This window comes from Amblyomma maculatum, chromosome 10 (genome assembly GCF_055883805.1).
Source record: "Amblyomma maculatum isolate TAMU_Amacu chromosome 10, ASM5588380v1, whole genome shotgun sequence".
Taxonomy (NCBI): domain Eukaryota; kingdom Metazoa; phylum Arthropoda; class Arachnida; order Ixodida; family Ixodidae; genus Amblyomma; species Amblyomma maculatum.
In genome coordinates, this window is record NC_139353.1 from 164,448,009 (window position 1) to 164,467,543 (window position 19,535).

The 19,535-nt window shown below is 52.7% G+C and overlaps 1 pseudogene; it reads right to left on the reverse strand.

Moving 5' to 3' along the window:
• Positions 1 to 220: 220 nt before the first annotated feature.
• LOC146177836 (uncharacterized) lies at positions 221 to 4,789 on the reverse strand (annotated as a pseudogene).
• Between the last annotated feature and the right edge of the window lie 14,746 nt (positions 4,790 to 19,535).

Genomic DNA, 19,535 nt, shown 5'->3' on the forward strand with positions numbered 1-19,535 from the left:
CTCACAGCAGACGGCGAAGGGCGAGTCCATGGGCAACGGTGATCGAGTTTGTCGCAGACGAGACGGAACAACACAACACTGGTCATTACCGAAATTTTCAACGGCTCGGAGGCGTTCGCCGTAGCGACGCCGCGGAGAGTCGTGGAACATAGAGGATTTGGATTGGATTGGTAAAACGTTTATTCGGGGCTTGCAGTAGAACGCGCGCTCCGGACGGGGCCTACGTCGTCCTCTCGGCACCGGCCGCGCGGCCTGGGTCCCCGCTCGCCGTGGCCGGCTCGCTGGTTCCCTGCCGGGCCAGCGCCTTGATGACCTGCTGGACGGCCCAGAGTTGTTCCTCTTGATTGTCGCTCCCTGCGGCTGCTTCCAGTCGCGGCGGGATCCTCCCAGACTTAGCTTCTTCCTGGTACTTGCTACAATTCCACAGCATGTGTGCGAAGCCGGCCGTCTCTGTTCGGCAGCCTCTGCATTTGTCTGTCGGGTGCGTCTCGGGATACATTCTATGCATCAGCGAGGGGCTGGGGAGTGAGCCCGTCTGTAGCTGTCTCAATAAAACGGCTTGCTCTCGACTGAGCCCCGAGCAAGGGGCTGGAAGAGTTCTGCGAGCCAGGCGGAACACCTTGGTAATTTGCTGTAGTCGGTCATTCGGCCTTTGGTGCTGAACCACAGCGGCCAGTCGACCGAGGCGCGGTCCGTTAGCGCGCGCGCCTCGACGTGTGCGGTCTCGTTGTGGTTGGCGTTGTGGTCTGACGCCTCGCCGGCGTGCGCCGGGAACCACTTGATTCTCACTTGTCTGCTGCCATCGTCGTTCTTGGTTGCCGGCCGTATGCGCACAGCTTCTTTCGCTCTCCTGCCTTTGGGGTAATTTATCCCCGCCTGCCTCCAGTCGCATAGCACTGTGTGGCAGTTACGGTCAGCGATGGCCAGGGCGTTGGCTACCTCCTCCGCTTCCTCTGCCTTGGTGCATCTCGTGCTGGCGGTCGTGCGAACGGTGCGGTCGCGTCGACGACGACCGTCGTGAACCCGTGTATCTTGGCGTACTCAGCCGCGTCAACGTAGCGTGCGTGTGTGTCGGCCGCGTGCTAGTCTATCAGCGCCTTGGCTCTCGCTGCTCTCCTCCCTTTGTTATACTCCGGGTGCATGTTCTTCGGTACCGAGTCCACTCTGATGTTGCGCCTGATCTCATCCGGGGACGGGGAGCTGCGTCTGCTCCCTGCCTTGATATCCAATTCCCAGGTTGTCCAGGATTTTCCGTGCGGCGTTGGTCGTAGGCAGCCTTTCAGCTGTGCGGCACGTTGGGCCTCCGCTATCTCCTCAAGCGTGTTGTGCACCCCTAGCTGCAGGAGGCGTTTGGTGCTCGTTGTTTCGAACAGTCCCAGTGCCGTCTTGTAGGCGCTGCGGATGAGTATATCTATCTTGTTTCTCTCGCTCTTCTTCCACTTGTGGTAGGCCGCCACGTAGGCTACGTGACATGACGAATGAGTGGCAGTCTGATCAGGCTCTCTTCCCTCATTCCACTTTTCTTGTTTGTGACTCGCTTGAGTAGTCTCGTGGCGTTCGCCGCTTTCGCAGTGAGCCGTGTGACGGTCTCGCCGTTTCTACCGTGCATCTCGATTGTCATCCCCGACACTCTGATCTTGTTGACTCTTGGGATCGCGTTTCCCTCTCTGGTCTTGACTTTGATTGCCTCGTACTCTCTCGGGCTGCTCTTGGGTTTGCGGTGCTTGACGGGCGGGTAGACGAGGAGCTCCGACTTGCTCGGCGAGCATCTGAGCCCCGTTACGTCGAGTTGGTCTTCGCCTGTAGGGTGGATTCGATGTGGGCATCGCTGCCCCCTTCAACCCACAGCGTTATGTCGTCCGCGTATATTGTATGTCGGACTTCCTTGATGTTCCTGAGCCTTTCAGCCACTCCTATCACCACGAGATTGAAAAGCACCGGCGAGATGACCGATCCCTGAGGTGCGCCTGTGCTTCCCAGCTTCTTCTCCTGTGCTTGGAGGTCCCCCGGTCTAAGCGCGGCCGTTCTGTCCGTGAGGAAGTCTTTGATGTAATTGTATGATCTCTCTCCCATGTTTAGTTTCGAGACCTGGGATAGGATTGCTGAGTGCTTCATCTTGTCGAAGGCGCTCTGCAGGTCGAGTCCCAGTACTGCTTTGTTGTCGCCAGTGTTGCCGTCGATGATCTGGCGCTTGAGTTGTATCATGGCGTCTTGGGTACTTAGATGCTGCCTTAAGCCAATGATCGTTTCCGGGTAGAGATCTTCTTTCTCGAGGTATTCTTGCCACCTGTTGAGCAGGACGTGCTCCAACACCTTGCCTACGCAAGATGTGAGCGATATGGGTCGGAGGTTGTCCGTGTCGGATGGCTTGCCCGGCTTGGGGATCAGGATGATCTTGGCCTTCTTCCACTGCGTCGGCAGCGTTCCCGCTTTCCAGCATTTGTTGTAACAGCTCGTGAGGCTTTCTATGGATTTGTCGTTGAGGTTCTTAAGCGCCTTGTTGGTGATGCGGTTCAGCCCGGCCGCCGACCTGCTGTTGAGGTCGTGCAGTGCCGTGCGAACTTTTTCTAAGTCTATATCTCTGTCGAGACGGGCGTTGGGCAGCCCCCCGTACGGCCCATGGCACTCCGTCGGCGTAGTCGGCAGGCATCTGTCGCTGATGCGTTTTGTCACCTTATCGGCGCCGTGTTTAGTTACTTCTCGATGGATGAGCTTCGCCAGTCGGTCCCTTTGGTGTGACTTAGTCTTGGTTTCGTCGAGCAGATGCTTCAGCAAGTTGCATGTTTTCCCGTTGTGCATCTGGCCGTCGGCAGCGTTGCATACCTCGTTCCACTGTTGCGCACATAGCGTGCGACAGTGGTCCTCGATTGCTCTGTTGAGTTTTGCGACTTTCTTTCGTAGCCTACGATTAAGGCGTTGTTGTTTCCATCTGTTGAGAATGGACTTCTTGGCCTCGATAAGGTGGGCCAGTCGGCTATCCATTCTGTTCGTTTCGAGGTCTGTTACTATGTCCTTGGTTGAGTTTCGAACATCTTGGAGGATGTTGTTGGTCCACGCGTCGATGTCGGCGATTTCGGTCTCTTCCGCTTCCTGATTTCTGTTATCTCCGAAAGCGGACCAATCGATCCACGTATGTTTCCTGACGTTGGTACTGCTCTGCTCCGGTATGACGATTTCCAATATCATGTGGTCGCTACCGAGGTCCACCCCCGTATTCCTCCACGTGATCGTGATCGGTTCGTTGTTCTTGACGAACGTGAGGTCGGGGCTGGTATCTCGGGACACGAAGTTGCCAATTCTCGTTGGGTAAGCGGGGTCGGTTATGAGGGTATAGTGGAGTTCCGCCGCGTCTTGGGATAGGTTTCTGCCTTTCGCATTGCTCTTGACGTAGCCCCACGCTGGATCCATCGCATTAAAGTCGCCGCATGCGATCAGCGTGCTCTGGCCGGCCGTCGCGCTTGCCTTGTTAAGAATGGCTTTGAACCTCTGGAGTCTCCGCGATGGGTTACTGTAGATGTTCAAAATGAAGATGCTGTTTTTCATTGCTTGGTCGGTATGAGTTCGGTGAGCGTGTGTTCAATCCTGACATTGCTTAGCCGGTGTTCGACGAAGGTGAGTCCCTTCCTGACCAGGGTGCACAGACCTCTGCCGTCGGGAAGGCCCGCGTGCACCCTGTAGCCGGGGAGGGACGGCTTGTCCGTTAGTGTTTCTTGGAGGAGGAGCACGTCGGGCTTGGGAGCCGCGTGCTCGATGTACTGCTGGACGATTGCCCTCTTCTTGACGAAGCCGCGGCAGTTCCACTGCCACACTGTTATGCCTGTGGAGTTGGAGGCAATGATTGTCCTATTCGGAATTCTCCGTGTTGCTGTGCTTGGTTGACTTGATGCTGTACTGGCGCGAACGTTGGGTTGCTTAGTATAAGTTCTTTCCAGATTGTTCAGTCTACTGACATTCTCCGTTTGGAAGGCTTCGATGGCTTGCTTCATCGATTTGATCATATCCTCGAGGCTGTTGAGTTTGGCCTCGACGTTGTTGTTGCTGCTGTCGGTGCTGCAGTTGCTCATGTTGTTCTTGGTCTTGCGTGATTCGACGGCCCTCTTCTTCGTTGCCGGCTCCTTGTCTGTGTCGGCCGTAGTTTCTTCGGCCTTGTTGCCGCTCGGGCTGGATCTCTGCTGTTCGACGTTGCGGAGGGCGTTGCGGATCTCCGCGATTTCCTTGGTGAGGTTGTTGATGGTTGCTTGCAGGGTCGCGTTCTCCTTTTTAGGGCCTCGTTGATCTCTCGTTCCTTGGTTGAAGCGTTGTCTTCTGTCTTGGCTTTGACGCTCGGATTGGTCTTCATGATACCTCGTGCGGCGTTGCCTCAACCGACTCTCTCGCGCGACGGTGATCCTTGGGTTTTCGTTTTTAGCGCGTCTCTGCTCTGGCTCCTGCAGCTGCTATTTCTCGACTGCGCGCGGTCTCTCGATGGCGTTCTTGACTTACGGGCAGCTGGCTTGTCAAGTAGTGGGAAATCACTCTCTGACGGCAGCTGATGGCTGACCTTTCGGCGCTCCCACTGATGCTTGCGAACGACATAAGGAACCTTGTATCTGGCTTTAAATTCTCTGTCGGCGATCAGGTGATTTGGGTGCACATTTGTGGTCTTTTTTGTGGTTCGCTTGGCCGCAGCCCCTGAAGATTTGGTTGGCTGGCGTCGGGCACACGTCGTTGCGATGCCCGACCCGACCACACTGGTGGCAGACGTCAATTTGCTTTCTGTACAGGTGGCACGGTATGAGCGTGACACCATATCGGACAAAGTTCGGTACTTTGGGTCCTCCGAAGGCTACTATGATCGTGGTCGTGTTGCCGATTTTTTTGGCACCTACGGCAACTGGGTTTCTGTCGTTTACAATGTTGCTGTCGAGATCTTCGGCTTTCTCGTCGACAGGGATGCCTCAGATGATGCCCTTCACGGTGTCGTACGACGCCGTGCGGTACGCGCTGACTTCGAAGGTCTTGTCTTGAATGTATATAGCTTGAATTCTTGCGTAGCGGACGGCGTTTTCTTCCTTGGGCGTGCTGATTACCATTATATTTTCTTGTGCGTTCGGGCAGATCGTGTCCGATGCGTTCTCTTCGTTCGTGATCTTGGCCGCGGCGAGAATGGCCGCAGCGACGGTCTTAGTGCCGATCTTGGTGATGTCAAGTCCCCCTCGCGGTCTGATTACGATCTTGTTTTCCTCCAGCGGCATGGCTGGCATTCTCGCTGCCTTGATGGCCGAGGCTCTAACGTTCTTATTTCCTTTCGCTTTCTTTCTTACTTGGTTCTCGGTGCCGGAGAGCTTCGCGTCGAGGTCTCGTTGACGGAGTCTTGACATGCGTTCCCCCGCGAGCCTCCATCCATGGCCGCGGTGGAATTCCTCGGGTGAAATTTCTTCGCCTTGAACTTGAACGGTCATTGCAGAGTCGGAGATCGTTGCCAGAACGGACGTTTCCTCCATCTCGGGACTGAGTGGCTGCCGCCGAGGCGGCGAGCCGCGGCAGTCGCGACAGCGACGAGGCCTATCGCTCGCGGAACACACCTAGCGGAACGCCCCCCGCACGGCGGTGATGAAAACTGTCCGGTAAACATAGAGGAAGGAAACAACTTAAGAGAGGTCGTTGCCATTCCCAATGCATTGGAGAAAGTCTGGCGGAAGTGTCGTCAAAATTTAGGGTTAGCCAAGTCGAGCCATTAGCAACGGCAACGCTGCCCTATCGCAAAAACCAGCGTCTCCAGTGCGAAACCAGTACGATTTTCGCGCTGGTTTTGTTCTGGATCTGCAGGGCACGCTGGAGGTCTGCGATATTCACTGGAGCAGTAACGGGAAGACACTGGCTGCACTTGTGCGATGGGAGAAAAACGCTGGGAATAGACTTTTGACGCTGGATGTGTCGCTGGCATCCACGATGCACTGGGAGAAGCGCTGTATGTGCGCTGGGCCGCACTGGTCCCAGTGCCCCAGTATAGCCGGAGCGGCCTGCGGCGTCAGCCGGAGTAGCATCCCTCAGGGGCCAACAGGGCAACAGCGTACTTTCAATCGACCATCGGGGGGCATATGAAAAATATGGTTCAAGCAAGCGCTTTTTGCTGCGAAGTCGTTGCGCATTTGTAAGAAAACAAAGGCAGTATCTTTTTTTCTAGAGTTTCCATGTTTCTATAGGTCGTTTCGAGTGTTTCGAGAGAGACAACGACCGCCGCGCCTCGATCTCATGACACACTGACGATTAACGCACTACTAAAGCTGGAATTTAATAATGTGGGCTACCATGCATAACAAACTTCACAGCTGATCAGATCTCATCACTCTAGGCCCGAGGAGAACTCCGCAAGGGGCGGTATTGTCACCCCTCTTATTCAACTTAGCTATGAAAGATCTACCAGGCCTTTCCGAAATTCCCGGCATCAAACACACATTGTATGCGGATGATATCACTGTCTGGTGCAACTCGGGGAGTGACGCCGAGATCGAGGAGCGTCTTCAAGCAGCAGCGGACACGGTGGCCCGGTACGCCAGGGAGAGAGGCCTCCAGTGTGCGCCGGAAAAGTCCGAGTTGCTAATTCTGAAGAACCCGAGGACACCCCTAGCATAGAACATCTCGGTGTATATAGAGAGCCACCCAGTACAGAAACCCACGGAGATCAAGATCCTAGGGCAGTATATCCCGCAGGGGCGACAGAACACCACCACAATGAAGAAGCTTACAACATCCACCGAGCAAATCCTCCGGATGATACATCGTATCCGAAATAAACACCGTGGCATGAAGGAAAGGGACACCATCCGCTTAGTGCAAGCTTTCGTGATCTCGCGGATAATGTATGGGACGGCATTCCTTAACCTCTCCAGGTCGGAAATTGAAAAGTTGGAGACACTCATCAGGAAAGCCTACAAGACGGCCCTGGGGCTACCAAACTCCACGCCAACGGCCAAGCTCATGGCTCTAGGAGTACATAATACCCTCGAAGAGATGTGGGAAGCACAATGGCTCTCACAACTCAATAGGCTCGCACTTACAACACCCGGCAGAGAACTGCTCGAGAAGATCCATGGTAATCAGCCCTATACAATTGACCAAAGGGAAGAGGTCCCACGCGATGTGAGAAGACGCATCAACGTGTACCCCATTCCGCGGAATATGCATCCCGCATATAACATCGAGAGGAGGATAGCAAGAGGGGAAGCCCTGCCGAAGAAATGGGACAAGCAGACTAACACCCTTTGCGTGGACGCAGCAGGACCACAGAATGGAGTCATGACTATTGTAGTCTCAACGCCTGCGGGGTCGATGGTGAACTACGCCTCGGTGAAAACATCTAACCCCAATCACGCAGAGGAGGCAGCTATTGCATTAGCTGTAGCATCTAACCCCAACGCCGTTGTGCTCACTGATTCCCAGAACGCCTGTCGCAACTTCAATTACGGATTAAGTCATAAGTCAGGGTTGTCATTGCTAACTAAGCACCCACCCAACCAAGCATCAATCATCTGGTTTCCCGGTCACCTGGAACTACCAGGAGGAAACGAAGCCGCTCACAGGCATACCCGAGCTCTTCTATACCGGGCGTCTCCCCCTGATGAACATGAAGGGTGCCGTGACCTGATAGGTTTAGCAGTGTATGCTGACAATCTCGCGCCATACAGAACAGCCAGAAAGGAGTACCCAACACCACACAAATCCCTCAATAAGTTAGAAGAGAACATCCTTAGGAAACTACAAACCAACACATACCCAACACCAGCTAAATTACACCTGTGGTACCCTACACTATACTCTCCGCAGTGCCCACACTGTGGAGAGGTAGCTAACCTCTACCATATGGTGTGGGCATGCCAATTTAATCCCTTAGTTGACCCCATTCCCAACCCCTCGGAGGAGCAGTGGGAGGCTATTCTGCTCAGCGATGATCCTGACCGTCAGCACTGGCTGGTGGGGAGGGCCAGCGCAGCAGCAGCAGCCAATGGACTACCGGACTAGGCGGCCCACCCACATGTTCTGAGAATACTGAATAAATAAAGATGTTTTCAATCATTCACAGCTGATCTTAAGGGCACTCTAACACGATGATTACAGCCAAAATGTTCAATGCGGTCTCAATCGCAGGCGAGCGTAGCCTGCACCACGGCCCAGTATAAACAGCAGAACGAAAAACTAAAACGAGGAAGAGAGTAATTTACCGAGCGATGGGCCCATAAGAGAAAAAGCAACAACTTACAGCGCTTGTAATACATAATATTTGGCGTGTGCCTCAAACTTTTGCGCTCCTTCTTACTCTGCGTATCAAGCAGCCGAGCCCTCGGTCATCGCAACGCTTCCCGCAATGTTTACATACAAATAAGGTGTAGTTACACGCAATTAGGGTCATCATTACGGCGCTTGCCGGTATTGGAGCTTGGTCGCACGTTTTTCCTTGAAGGCTGCTACTAAAGCTCCGTGTTCAGCGAAAATTACGCCCACGGTAGCAGAGTACCACCCAAGAGCCGGTGTTGGTAAATTTGCCAGCGATGTCAAACTCCACATGTTAAAATGATTCCAGTGCACAAAATAGCGCGCATAGGCACCCAGAACATTAGTTGCAAGTCGTGAGAGCAGACAGCAAGCTAAAATGATCAAGAAGTTGCAATTGTTAGAGCGTTAGCAATGGCCTGTAGACTGCGAAACATGAAGTCCCAACCTTATAAATGCTGGTCATGACATAAAATGCAGAAATGTTTAAAGAAAATCGAGTTCTCGGCGTGGCCGAGTGGTTAGCGTGCTGAGCACCTAGAGACTTAGTTCGAGGCACGCTTGGTCACCATTTTTTTTACTTTTTTTTTAGTTTTTTTATGTACCTAACTTGTTTCGTTACTTTTTACTTTTTAATTTTTATCCCACACCTTTTTTTTTCGGGCAAACAGTGCCGCCAGTGCGGAGCGTCCCAGTATGCCACGTCCTAGTGCGCACAGTGTCCAGCGTCATACTGGGACCATAATCAGGTATGGCGCTGGGGCGCTGGCACCCAGTGGCACTGGTTTATGCAGTACGGTGTTGCTATGAAAACAGCGTTGCTAAGGGCCCTGGGTACATGAGCGTCGTGGACAAAGAAAATGCGGAGGGTAAAAGAGGAGAAGAGACGTTGCAGCGTCCGGTCGCGGCGCGGCCATGCCGGCTGGCTCCGGGTTAAAAAGCACGACGTCAGGGCCTCTGCTAAGTTCTTTGCTTCCTCCATGCGGCGGAAGAACTTTCGCGGCACAGTCGACGGTAAGGACAGCGCCGATAAATATGGCCAGGTTCACCTCGGCGAAAGTATACCGGCCGTCGGTTGGCGATACGCCACTCGTCTGCTTTCCGTGTAGAAGGTCGGGAATCTGTTACATACTGGGTCACGAGAGGTGGTGTTGTCGCCACAGCTACGTTAGCAGGAATGAGGGACGGCGACGGGGGCGGAGAGTATTGAAGACCCTCGGCGTGTGTGGTTCGGTGACGCGCAGGTGACGTAAGAGGAAAAGCATGGGCGAGGTTTACAGCTTAGAAACGGAGGCCGGAGTGCTTGCTGCACCTAGTCGCGGATAACACTCGCAATAGAGGTAAAAGTTGGTTGAGGTGTGCTATACAGCAGTCGCAGTTCGTCGCGCACCATCGAACGTACTATATCACCCGTAGCGCAGATGTGCCAATGCCATGCGATGGTAACTCGGTAGAAATGGAGGCGGTGTGGACGGTACGATCCTGTACCGAAACTCGCTGCTGAAGCACTTTATCGAGGATGTTTCCGTAAGAAATTCCGTAGCAGTTTTCGGAGGGCTGCGGACGAGGCTAGCAAAAAGCTGCTCTTTGACGTCACGCATGAGGTAGCGCAGCTTTCCGCCCTCGGACATCGTAGGGTACCCACGCTTGAAGAGGCGCGTAGATGAAGCGCCTCTTTCTCTGCGCTGACCCTAATATGACCGAAGGTGAAAGAGCCAAATTTTGCAGGTCTTGTCCCCTTTTTGCAGGTCTTGTCCGAAATCCGCCAAAACCCATGGCGGAATCTGAAGCGGAATCGTCTACCATCGAGAAGACTTTGGACACCCGGAAGCGCGCCTACGAGCGACCACTTCAACCGGAGTACTCAAGCCACTACCCCAGTGCATCTGCAAGCGGAGAGAATCTTCGGGACCTCATCCGGGAGATCCTGCGAGAGGAGCTTGTGGTTCCTCGCCCTTCGCCGCGACCGGTCACCACCACTCCGGAGAGCCTCGTGGCAGCGCCGGCTGGGAGAACAGTTAAGTACCCATCCTTAGGGGAAGGAGAATTGTCACGCGCTCGGTAATCACCCGAGGTCATCACCGAGACATGACAAAAGAGAGGGGTGGTCGTTCGATGCCCGGCGTAGCCGGTAAGCAAACGTGGAGAATGAGACGAAGACACGTTGATTTTTGAAACTGTAGTAGCGGCGGCAGCCGAGCTGGCCGTACTCGAAGAAACAGCCCTGACCAGGTGCAGGGTAAGGAATGACGTTTATTCGTTCTTTGACGCGCTTATATAGCCAGCGCGGTTACTTATCCGCTGCTGCTATCAGTTCGCAAGTGGCGCGTCATGCACACGCGCCATGGCATTCTTCCTTCCCTCCAAGATCATTGTCTTTAATCCTTGGTTTCAATGACGGAAATCATGAGAAGTGTACCGGTCAGGTAGTTTTTGGGTGCGCTGACTTCTGCGCAGAGGTGTTTGAGAGTCTGAATGAGTTTCGGCTTGCGACAGAGGATCCCCGATGCCGGCAGCTGGAGGTAACACTTCCTGCTCTTCCAGTGGTGGTGGGTTCCGGTTTGTAGCATCTTCGAGAAGGGGAGGTGCAGGCGTGCCCACCTCAGGATGCACCTGCTGGCGTGCGGTGAAGCCATCTTCATCCGTGCTGGGTATCCCCAGGGCAGGCATGTCCACCTCATGATGCGCCTGTTGGGGTTCAGCGAAGGCCTCCTGATGGCGTGCGGATTCCTTGGTCCTGGGTAATCAGGACCCATCGCCTCGGTCTCCAACCCCGCATGTCGGAAACAACTTCGCGAACGCAAATGATCAATATGAACATGCCGGACGACGCTCTGCGTTTCTACAAGGTAGGTCACAGGGCTGATTTGCGTACTATACGCCCTTCCGTCCATGACACCTTCTCTTTCCTGACGGTTTTAAAGTATACGAAGTCGCCCTCCCTAAACGAACGGAAAATCGATCTTCGTTGATCAAGCTGCCTTTTTACTACTTCTTGCTTTTTCTCCATGTCATCACGAAACGACGGCTTTAGTAATGAAAGCTTTGTGCGCGGCGTTCGCTTCAGGAATAGTTCTGCGGGAGACTTGCCTGTGACCGTTTTAGGTGTTGTCCGATATGCCAGCAAGAAGTGATCCAGTCTCTCCCGCAGCAATCTCCTGTTAACTTCCTTGCTGTCGTGGAGGAGCTGCTTGCGAAGGCTCTTCTTGACCGTTTGAACTGCCCTTTCGGCTGCCCCGTTGGACTCTGGATGGTATGGCGGGCTGTACGTGCCACATGTATCGAGGAAGTCCTCGGTATTCCTGCGATGAAAACTGTGGGCCATTATCAGAAACCAGTTGTTCAGGGAATCCGTAAGCAGCAAAAAGACTTCGCAAGCACTCGATGGTCTTTGCGGCGGTAGTTGAGGACATAGGGAACACTTCGAGCCACTTTGAAAACGAGTCGACACACAGGAGAAATGTCGTTTTTTCGAACTCAAAATATCTACATGTACTCGCGGCCAGCAGCCGGCGGGAAATGGCCATGGCTCGAGTGGAGCACGGGCAGCAGTATTTTGCATTGCTTGGCAAATGCTGCCGCGTTTTACAGTTTTTTCGATGTCCGAGTCTAACCCTGGCCACCATAGCAGGCTGCGTGCGAGCATCTTCATGCGTGACGCCCCAGGGTGTTGCTCGTGCAACAGTCCTAACACAGAGTCTTGCAACTTTGTGGGCACAATAACTCTGTTCCCCCACGTGATGCAACCTGCTTCGAGAGATAACTCCGAGCGTTTGCTATAGCACGGCACAAGTTCGGCATCTTGAACTTGTGCTGGCCATCCTTCCAGTGTATATCGGTATACCTTGCTGAGCGTACGGTCATACTTGCTCGTTTTGGCAATATCTTTGGCCGTCAGTGGCATAGTTTGGAAAACGGCTAGTGTATATTTCTGATCTACATTGGTTCCCCCTGCAATAGGCAGTCTGGAGAGCGCATCTGCGACTTGCATTTGAGATCCTTTCCGATATCTCAAGTCGTAACGATAAGAAGCCAAGATCAAAGCCCATCTCTGCATTCGAGCCGCCGCCAAAGATGAAGCAGGCTTTTGTGAGCTTAAGATGCCTAGCAATGGTTGACGATCAGTGAACAACTTGAATTTTCGCCCATATAGATAGCGATGAAACTTTTTGAGGCCAAAGATTATCGCTAGCGCTTCTCGCTCGATGTGGGCATAGCCCCTTTCCGCTTGTGATAACGTCCTGGATGCAAAAGCAACAGGTTTTTCCATGCCATTTGGAAGTATGTGAAAGATACCTGCGCCGAGCCCATACTGTGAAGCGGCGCAGCTCATAGCTAAGGGTTGCTTTGGATCGTAGTACGATAGTACCGGACTGTCCGTGAGCAAGATTTCTGTTTTCTGAAATGCTTGAACACACATGTCTGTCCATTCCCAACGTTTTCCTTTCTTCAGAAGCTCGTACAGCAGGGCAGCAACTGTTGCCAAGTTTTGCAGGAACTTTGAGTAAAAGGTTATCATTCCAAGGAATGATTTCTGCTCAGTGCGTCAGTTATTGCCCTTACTTTGGACCGCAGTGGATTGATTCCCTCCGCGGAAATTTTGTGACCCAGGTAGCGGACTTCACTGCAAAAGAACCTGCATTTTGCCATGCGCAGTGTCACATTGTGATCCTGTAATCGTCCCAACACTTCCTCTAGCTTTTGGCGACATTCAGTGATACTAGAACCGCCAATGATGACATCATCAATGTAACATCCTACTTGGGGAATATCTTTGAGTATACCGTCCATGAGCGACTGGAATATGGCAGGAGCACTTGCGATGCCGTAAGGCAGTCGCTGAAATTGATAAAGACCTTGGTGTGGGTTTACAGTTAAAACAGCCTTCGAGTCTTCGTCAAGTTCCATTTGCTGGTAAGCGGCAGCCAGCTCTAGCACGCAGAATACCCTTGAGCCTGCCAACGTTGCGAACAAATCATCTGGCACAGGGAGAGGGTAGTGTTCACTCAACAGTATGGGGTTTACTGTGACCTTGTAGTCACCACAGAGCCGTACTTTTACTCCTCTATCCTACTCCTCCAGTTTTTCACCTGCAAACAACTCACGCTGAGTGCCAACGCAGCGTAGCCCGGCGACTAGCCTGTCTTTAAGCGCTTCGTCCAGGAATTCGCCGAACCCACAGCTTCTGGCCAGGTTTTTGAGCTGAACCATAAATTCAGCTACCGTCTCGTGCTCGAGTTGTACTCTGCGGTTAAATATGCACCTTTCCGCGATCACGGTCTTTCGGGGACTGTAGTGGCTCTTTAGCCGGGTAGTGACCTTGTCATACGTTTTGCTGGCTGGAGAGTGGGGTATCAAAAGGTTCTTCAAAACTTCATTTCTCGAGGGTCCACGAACGTCAGAAACACAGCTAGTTTCTTGACTTCAGCCCCATCGTTTGCCTGCACGTAAAGCTCAAAGCTGCTATAAGTTCGCAAGTGGCGCGCCATGCATACGCGCTATCACAGAAACAGCAATAAGAAGACGTTTATAGGCTCAGAACAAGGAATACGCAAACAATTAGAGGGCAGCAATTAACATTATAAAAGGCACGCGTAAAGAAGCAATCGAATTAAATACTCCGAATTACGTGTACAGGGTCATCCTTTTCTGGGATGGAAATAACAATTCAAGCAACAGTAACGGAAAGAAAGTTCATAACAGTTTGGAACATACACTTGACCGGGGAGCGCCGCAGCAGTCCATCACTGAGACGACGCAGACGGGCGGCACTCGAAGGCGACGGTCCTTCCGGTGCAGCTTGCGGCCTGAGGATGCGGCGCAGGCGGCGGCGCTGGGGTGCCCCCCGGGAGCACGTGGCAGCTCGGGTTTCCTTCTTCGGTTGCTGGCACTGTATTCTCAAGCGCATCATTTCAATCTGACGTTCGTCAGCTTCCTTTGCGGCCGAACGCTCTTCCTCCGCTGTCTGTCTAGCAAACTCTCGCTCCTCACGCTGCTTATCCGCTACCCATTTCCTAAGCTCAGTGCCACTCAAGCCAAGCTGGCCACCCATTGCGATCAACTTTTCAAAATCCATGCTTCTATCTAGGGAAAAACTTTCAACAATATAAATAGAAGCTCCCCACAAAAAATTCTGTTCACGCACAACTCTTCCAGTCTATGGAGGCACACCTCAAGAATCAACACGTCTCTCTCTCCGTTTGTCACGTTCCCTTTGCATCGAACGCCCTGTGGCGGACGCCAGTTTAATTGTCACGCGCTCGGTAATCACCCGAGGTCATCACCGAGACATGACAAAAGAGGGGGGTGGTCGTTAGATGCCCGGCGTAGCTGGTAAGCAAACGTGGAGAATGAGACGAAGACGCGTTGACTTGAAACAACAATAAGAAGACGTTTATAAGCTCAGAACAAGGAATACACAAACATTTAGAGGGCAGCGATTAACATTATACGACACGAGTGAAGAAACAATCGAATTAAATACTCCGAATTACGTGTACAGGGTAATCCTTTTCTGGGATGGAAATAACAATTCAAGCAAGAGTAAGGTTAAGTGGAGAAATATGGGAGAGGCCTTCACTCTGCAGTGGGTATAATCAGGCTGATGATGATGATGATGATGATGAAGGGTAAGAAAGTTCATAGCAGTTTCGAACATACAATTGACCAGGGAGCGCGGCGGCAGTCCATCACTGAGACGACGCAGACGGGCGCCACTCGAAGGCGACGGTCATTCCGGTGCAGCTTGCGGCCTGAGGATGCGGTGCCGGCGGCGGCGCTGGGGAACCCCCGGGAGCACGTGGCAGCTCGGGTTTCCTTCTTCGGGAGCGAACTGAGCGGACTGACTTTGGGGCCTCGGCGGCTCCTTTTTAAACCCTTGTCGACGATGCCTTGTGAGCAGGGTCGGGGTCCAAAACAAAACACTCACATAGAGCGCACAAAGTAGTTCACTCACAGAGGAAGGCGCACGTAGACACACCACACTTCAGCACTGCATGGCCGCCATCTTAGGCTTGAAAAACATGACGCACAACAAAAACAACAGCCAGGTACGCACCTAACTTCGGTTCTTCTGGGGGCCACATTGCCAGGGGAAAAATATTATATGGATATACAAAGGAAGTAATAGGGGTGATTTTGAATGGGGATCGTACGACACAGGCAGCACGCACTCTTCTACTCGAGCATGGAGAGAGTTGTAGCTAACTATTAGTGAAAAAACAGCACAACAACAACGAGACACAGCGCTTGTCTCTCGTGTGTCTCATTGTTGTTGCGCTGTTGTTTCACTAATGGATAACCAACACGCCCAAGCAGCCGTTGTTGTAGCTAACACAGGGAAAGCTATACCGTTCCGAGGCACCGTGCACGTAAGCTTTCTTGCGCGCCAGACCGATGGTCACATATACACGTCCCGTGAACATATGGGTTTACAGAACAACCATTGCTCGTGTGTATAAATGCAACATGGGCAAATTAATGGATGCTGCCTATTCTGTGACAAGAATCAAGGATGGATGCGCCACCAAGACGTCTACGCGGGTTCCCGCGAGACGAAAAAAAGAGAGCTTCTAGATCCAGCCGGCAACGCAAGCGGTCGTCTCCCGCCGCCTCTCCCGGCAAATGCCGGGGGATAGCGGGCACGGAGTACACAGCGCACACGGGAGGACTCGTCGAGCACGACCGCCCATCTTCTGGTTCCCAACGGCTAAGCGACTGGTAAATACCGCACGCTCTCGCCGCCTCCCGCGGCAAACGCCATAGTATGGCTTTGTCCGAAGAATGCGGCGCGCACGGGAGGTCGCGGCCGCCATATTGACGGCTCGTGCAAATGTTCGCCGCCGAAGTCGCACCCGCATTCCCCAGCCGATGAGTCAAAAGTCCTTCGTACGTAACCTTGCCCTTCCAAGGAAAACCTTGTTGATGTATAGCTAGCCAGCATGCTCTGTATTATTTGCAAGTGCACTTAATAGCAATCGAGTGTTAACTATGTGTCGCCTCCGTGCTTTGTCTTCTTTATTCCCTCCGCGGGTCGCAGCGAGGACGTTGCACTACGGAGTAGGAGCGGGGTGGAATACCGTCCCCTCATAACGCCACAAGCTCCACCGATTGCTGCCATCATCACAACCCCAGGAGGCGACGCTCGTGGACGTCGTACGTAAAGAAGTCCAGCAGGCACTGGGCGTTCCTCAAGCGACGACTCCGACGGCTCCCGTGCATGAATCAGCAGCGATGAACTATGCTGCGGCATTACGTCGTCCGGCACCCTGACGCGACCTTCCAAGCCGACACGAGCTCCCAAGCCCTCGTCGCTATCATCCTGCCCCCGAAAGCCGCCCCTATGCCCCCGCCCGCCAAGTCTACCAACGATCTCTAAGCACCAGGAAATGTGACGCCTGGAGGACATCTAACAACCGACCGTTCTGCTTCCATTGTGGTGAGGCAGGACACATTCTCCGTCACTGCCCGTACCTGCTACCCCGCATCAGCGACACTCTCCACCGGCTCTGCAATGTAAGGTAGTTCCCATCGATGAACCTGAAGAGCGGATATTGGCAAGTTGAGGTAGACGAAAGAGATCGCGAGAAGATCGCATTCATCACGCCGGACGGCCATTTTGAGTTCAAGATGATGCCATTTGGCCTCTGCTCCGCACCAGCCACGTTTCAACGAGTAATGGACACAGTTTTAGCAGGCTTTAAGTGGCAAATTTATTTGGTATATTTGGATGACGTTGTTGTCTTCTTATCAAACTTTGAAGACCGCCTAAAGTCACTGCAGACAGTGCTGGAAGCCATCCCGTCATCGGGACTAACGATAAAAGCAGAGAAGTGCCGCTTCACCTACGAAGAACTGCGGTTCCTAGGTCACATCTTTAGTAAGGATGGTTTTCGCCCAGACCAGGAGAAAACAGTTGCAATCACACAGTTCCTACCGCCTGTTGACAAGAAAGCAGTGCGCCGATTCCTTGGGTTGTGCGCTTATTATCGAAGATTTGTCAAAAATATTTCGCGCATCGCCGAACCGTTGACGCAGCTTACAAATGCTTACGTACCTTTTAAATGAGATGCGCCGCAAGGAGAAAACTTTGACGAACTTAAGCGCCGCCTGCAGTATCCTCCTGTACTTGGCCACTTCGATGAAAACGCCGAGACCGAAATTCACACCGATGCGAGCAGTGTGGGCCTAGGAGCCGTTCTCGTCCATAAGAGTGCCGGACAGAAGAAAGTAATTGCATACGCTAGCAGGACCCTCACAAAAGCCGAAGTAAATTACTCAACGATCGAGAAGGAGTGCCTTGCGGTCTTCTAGGCCACTTCTAAGTTTCGTCCTTACCTATACGGCCGACCATTCAAGGTGGTAAGCGACCATCACGCGCTCTGCTGGCTGGCTAATTTGAAAGATCCCTCCGGCCGCCTTGCCAGATGGAGCCTACGACTTCAAGAATTTGACTTGACTGTAGTCTGTAAGTTGGACCGGAAGCATTCCGACGCACACTGCTTATCACGCGCTCCCGTCGACGCTCCCCCTAAGGATGATGACGACGATGCCTTTTTGGGACGGGTAAGCGCCAGCAGTTTCGCAGAACAACAGCGATCAGACCCTGAGCTGAAAGCGCTAGCCGATTACTTAGAAGGAAAGACCGCTTCCCCTCCTAGTGTGTTCAGGCGACATTTTAATTCATTCGCGTTAAGCAATGGCCTCCTCGTGAAGAAGAACTTCACACCTAACAGGACTGCGCACCTTCCTGTAGTGCCTAAATACCTCCGGCAGGAAATTGTGCAGGCGTTGTATGATAAGCCCACAGCAGGCCATCTCGGAGTTGCACGCATGTTGCGTGGAATCCAGAAGTAGTACTGTCCACGACTGCCTGACGAAGTTGCCCATTACGTGAAGACATGTCATGAGTGCCAATGACGCAAGACGCCGCCCATAAAACCAGGAAGACTACTAAACCCGATTCCGCCCCCAGACCTGCCCTTTCAACAAATTGGGATGGATCTCCTCGGCCCCTTTCCAGCTTCGTCTATGGGTGACAAGTGAACCGTCGTGGCCACTGACTACCTTACTCGCTACGCCGAAGCAAAAGCACTACCTAATGGTACTGCGGCAAAAGTTGCCAATTTTTTTGTCGAACAAAATCACTTACGACACGGCACCTCAGAAGTGCTCATCACGGACAGGGGAACGGCGTTTAAGGCAGAGTTGACGCAAGCCATCCTAGAACACAGTCATACAAGCCATCGACGAACAACTGCGTACCATCCCCAGACCAATCGCCTTAGGCAGCGCCTAAACAAAACGATCGCGGACATGATTGCCATGTACGTTGACGCTAAACGAAAAGCCCTGGCATGCCATCTTGCCATACGTGATCTTCACGTATAACACTGCAGTTCAGGAGACGACCAGAGCGACCCCGTTCAAGCTTGTGTACGGCAGGGAGCACACGAAGACGCTAGACGCAATGCTGCCGCACGTAAACAATGAGGACAACCTTGACGTCGCCGCCTACTTGCAGAGTCCAGAGGAAGCAGCGTGCGGAGGACACCAGTTCGCCGTCGCGGACTAAGTGAAACGTTATTACGTCGATACTTTGGGCCGTACAAAATCATTCGCCGCGTCGGACCACTGGTCTATGAAGTCATTCGCGACGGAACGTCAGCATCGCAACGGCGACGCGCACGTCCAGAAATCATTCATGTTGTTCCTCTTAAGCCTTATTAAGCGCGTTAATGGCTCTGTGGTATTTAAACTTTGTAATTTTTTCACTTTAAGTTGCTTTGATTATTTGGAACATCGAGGCGATGTTTTTTTAAGGGGGGAGTAATGCCGTCAAACCTTCGAAACTGTATTTGTTGTTTTTTAACAGCCGCCAGCATGCGGCCTTATCACCGGGATGCTGGCACGCGCATAAATTCTGTATCCCGTGTTTGTTCATACTCGTTGTCGCGATACGACGCGTTATCATTTTTTTTTTGCCGCGAATGATGCGCCGAGATCTGGCTCGAAGATTGCGATCACTTGCGTATGTTTCTATAGGGTTCTAGGTTGTGCTAGCAGCAGTTCGCGTCGTTATATAGATTGTTCTGAACAGCCTTTAAACTGAGCGTTGACGTGAGAGACGGCCATTCTTTGTTCGTTGTTGCTATCGCTGCCGCCGAGTTGCTTAGGTCTTTTGCGGGCGCAAGTCATCCCAATAAAGAGTTTCTTCAGTGCAATTACCGACTCTTCATTTTTGTCATCGACCCTGGTCACCACCACGTGACAATATACGCCGCGAC